Source organism: Neoarius graeffei, chromosome 12 (assembly GCF_027579695.1).
Source record: "Neoarius graeffei isolate fNeoGra1 chromosome 12, fNeoGra1.pri, whole genome shotgun sequence".
Taxonomy (NCBI): domain Eukaryota; kingdom Metazoa; phylum Chordata; class Actinopteri; order Siluriformes; family Ariidae; genus Neoarius; species Neoarius graeffei.
Window position 1 is genome coordinate 16,150,820 of NC_083580.1, and position 4,777 is coordinate 16,155,596.

A 4,777-nucleotide genomic window follows, 5' to 3' on the forward strand; every position below is an offset into this window, starting at 1 on the left:
AAGGAATGGGAAACCACTCTTGCAAAATAGTCATACTTTTATAAACAGTTAAGATTAAAGAAAACAGGGCATGGATGAACAACCTGTGTGGTTTATACGTTCATCATTTCATCCAGGAAGCACAATAATCACATGCTCCCTGGCTTCCTGGCTGCAGTGCATTCTGGGAAATGTAGTTGAACGCTTACATCTTACATTGTGTATGTAATATGTACGCTTACAGATTACATTGCATGCAATTCTTTTACATTGTGTGGCTGCAGAGGAAAGACTGCATTTCCTGTAACTCTCAGCTCAGCCGTGGCGTCTGTGGTGTGATGATGTTGATCCAACCTTGAAAAGTGAAGCAGTCTTTTGAATGAATGAATGAATGAATGAATGCATTCATTCATTGATCCAACCTTGAAAAGTGAAGCAGTCTGGTTCCTTGAGAAAAAAACAACACTATTTTTCAGAGTTTTTTCTCATAAATTAGTGACGTTTTCATTTCATAATTTGCGTGTTTTTTTTTTTTTTTTTGCAAGTTTATGTCTTTATAACCTTTGAGAAGATCTGAGTTTTTTTTCCCCCTTGCATAAATGTACAGCTTTAATCTTGGAAATTCTGAGTTTTTTCTTAGAATATTACCTCCTCCCTCAGCTGCATTTTTTTAACCTACAATGGCCCTAATATACATTATACACAGCTAATTTGCACAGAATAGAGAAAATATCAGTTCATACTTTTGCTTTATGTTGTGTACATACTCAGAAAATGAACAGGTGCCTGTCGCTTTGTCTCTTGCTAGCATGAACATAAGGTAAAGAATTACCTTCGACCTTTACCCATGATAAAGCCATACCGCTTATCCTATTTAATAGCTTTTGCTTTATTTTATGGGCAGCTGTAGAAAATATAAAGAAATATAATAATCTACTAGTCTTCTTCTTCCGGCTGTTACAATGAGAGGTCGCCACAGCAGATCATCATGATCCGCATATTTGATTTAGCATAGGTTTTTTTTTTTTTTTTTTTTACACTGGATGCCTTTCCTGACACAACCCTCCCCAATCTATCTGGGCTTGGGACTGGCACTAAGCATGCACTGGCTTGTGCAACCCTGGTGGCTGGGTATTTTACCCAATCTGTATGTCTTTGGACTGTGGGGAAAACCGGAGCACACAGAGGAAACCCACACAGACATGGAGAGAACATGCAAACTCCATATAGAAAGGACCCCGTTGGCCATGAGGCTCAAACCCGGAACCTTCTTGCTGTGGGGCGACAGTACTAACCGCTACACCACTGTGCCGTCATGAACACATATAATAATACAAATGTGAAAAAATATATACCAATGGATCACTCACTTCTCTGTTCTTGTTGAAACATTTTTAGACTTTTTTAGGAATTTGGAACTGAACTGAATGTTTGCATCATTCTGATGCAATAAAATGCTTTGTCTAGTGTTGAGTGAAAGAAAAAAACAAGACATATCCGAAACTGTACTTCAGTCTAGTAACAAAGTTCATATATTCTCTAGTTAGCTTTAGAGACATTCACTGATAAACACAGTACTGTGCAAAAGTCTTAGGCCCCCTATTTTTTTTTAAATACAAACTTTGTTACAGATTTCTATTTTATGACTTCTACATTATCAAGTCAGTACAAAAACATTTTAGAATCCAAACGTTCGTTTTCCAGCACAAAATTAAATGTTACAGGAAAAAAAAAGTTTGTATCTGAGCAACATATTACATTAAGAAAACATAATGACGACTACTGGGTTTTGGTGTAAAATGAAGAAGCGAGTGTGACAGTCAAAGCGTCCAGAAGAACTGTGGCTGGTTCTGTAAGATGCTCAGTAAAACCTACAGTTCCTCATTTCCTTATCAAACTGCACTCACTGTACCTCAGACTACTATTTTTTTTAAAGCAAAGGGTCGTCTCACACCAAATATTGACTTTGTTTCATTTATTAATGTTTACTGCTCTTTATAGTAATTCATTCATTCATTATCTCTAGCCGCTTTATCCTTCTACAGCAGGGGTCACCAAACTTTTTTCTCTGGGGGCCACATTGTCGTTCCTGACTGTGATGGGGGGCCGGGGTCGGGTCAGCTATATAACATAGAATTGTATAACCCAGACAAATATGACCACCAGCAGGCCTCATTGTGTAGTAGAGATTACTAGCCTGGCACGGCCATCCCCACTACTGTATCCATACTACTATATCAACACTTGATTCCTGGCACATATTTGTTTATCTTTACTAGTGGTTTGCAAAAGTAGTAATCAAGTCTTCACACTTTGTTTTAATTTGAAATACCACTGATATTCCATTTATTTATTTTCTAATAAAAATAATATCAAAGCTGTCAAGGTAAGAAACATCTGCCTATTTGAGGTGATTGACACTGGCAAAGGTGAGTGGGAAATTATAAATTGTAGGTAAGCCTGTTGATATTATTAATAATATTAATAATAATTGTATGCAGCACTTAATAAAGGTCAAATAAATAGGCCTATAAAATAAATACATTTTAAAAAACAGTGAAATTATAATAATATGAGCAATAGATCAATAGATCACAGCAGTTGTGTTGTGTCCTGCACGTCATTGCTCTCATCCATGGCCAAAGCAAAAAACTCGAATTCTGACGCTCTCATTCAGCTGGTCATACACGTTGTCCCCCAAATCTTCAGTTCGCCTGGTCATAGTAGGTGCAGAGAGACTCACCGCGTTGAGCGCATCCTTCTTGTCGGGACACACCTCCTCGGCCACAGCAAGCATGCATACTTTAACAAAGTCCCCATCAGTAAACAGCTTTCCATGGGTAGCTAGTAGGTGAGCTACCTTATAGCTAGCTCGGACAGCAGCCTGGTTGATCTGGGTTTGGCGAAGGAATATATTCTGTTGTGCAGCCAGTCCGCATTTCATCCTCCGAATCCTGTCTTCTCTTGTTTGCCCTCGCAAACTAGCATACTCTTTGTGGCATAGTTCGAATTACGTGGGAGCCAATGGGAGCTGAGCCCCCTTTCCCTCAGGCTCCCATGAAAGAAGCAAACTTAATTTTCTGTGGAAGTCTCTCAAATACTTCATATATCACCATAATAAGCTTGAATAGCCTATATCACCATATAAATATAAATAAAACTCATTTCATTTCCGATCACCATGCAGCCATAACTTTGTATTGAACGTGTTATTAAACCGCAACATGTACGGCTGTACTTCACCACCACACCACTATGCGCGCAAACTGAAATTTGCAGCCTGCGAAATCGAATGTGAAGTTAAGTCCGAAGAAGACTTGTCCTCTATCTCACAACGATCTTCCTTTGTTTAACAATATATATAATTTTATATATATATATAATATATACACACAATATATACACACAATATATATAATTTGTTTAAATATATATATATATATATGCAACACCGTGTGCGTGCATGCGCGCGCCTGTGTGTGAAAGCTGTGCACTGCAGTGCGCTGGTCCAGGAGAGCGAGTATGCATTGCTTTTTTTTTTTTAATAGAGACCCCCATAGGGTCAAATTTATAATTCGAACCCTGCTTTGTGGCGGGTTTCATAGTGACGACGCAGATTATATTCTTTGAAAACCGACACACTTTCTTTACATACAAGACAAACTGCACGGTCCTTACACTGAACGAAAAAATAATCGGTGGTCCACTGTTCTTTAAAAACTCTGCACTCTCTGTCAGCTTTTCGCTTACCGCTAGCCATTTTGCTGTCCTGAACACTGACAGTTCTCTGCGCGTGCGCTGCCTGTCACTGCTTGATCGCGAGCATATGACGAAAATTCGGAAAATATGAATAGTTCATTTTATAACTAAATATCAATTTTAATTGATAAAATCAACAAAATACAAGATGCAGACATGTTATTATTTGCCAAAAAGCAATTTAAAAAAATAGGCCATGACCACTTTTGGGGATTGCCTCATAGGGCCGGTTCAAGTGATGGGGGGCAGAGGGGCTGGCGGGCCGGTCAAAGGGGGGTGGCGGGCCGGATCTGGCCCGCGGGCCGTAGTTTGGTGACCCCTGTTACAGGGTCGCAGGCAAGCTGGAGCCTATCCCAGCTGACTACGGGCGAAAGGCGGGGTACACCCTGGACAAGTCGCCAGGTCATCACAGGGCTGACACATAGACACAGACAACCATTCACACTCACATTCACACCTACGGTCAATTTAGAGTCACCAGTTAACCTAACCTGCATGTCTTTGGACTGTGGGGGAAACCGGAGCACCCGGAGGAAACCCACGCGGACACGGGGAGAACATGCAAACTCCGCACAGAAAGGCCCTCGCCGGACCCGGGGCTCGAACCCAGGACCTTCTTGCTGTGAGGCGACAGCGCTAACCACTACACCACCGTGCCGCCCTCTTTATAGTAATATATTTTTTAAATGTAGTTTATCATAATAGTAAATGAGCATGATTATTTATTAAGTAGCTATTAAACAGTATTAAATAGTTAATAATTCAGTAAGTGATATACAACATTAAACAGTAAATAATATTAATATTGAGGCTTATTAGAGAAGATTATTTATTAGGATAATATTATTTGACATGATTTTTATTATTGTCCACATTTGCTGTTTATAGTATTTTTTTTAATGTTGAAACATTTCATTTCATTATTTTTCAACCATTTTTGGTCTACAGTATTTCTTTACACGTGCCTAAGACTTGCACAGTACTGGATACTAATCCGTAATAGAGAAAAATCTAGACCAGAGTGTTACAAATGTTAATC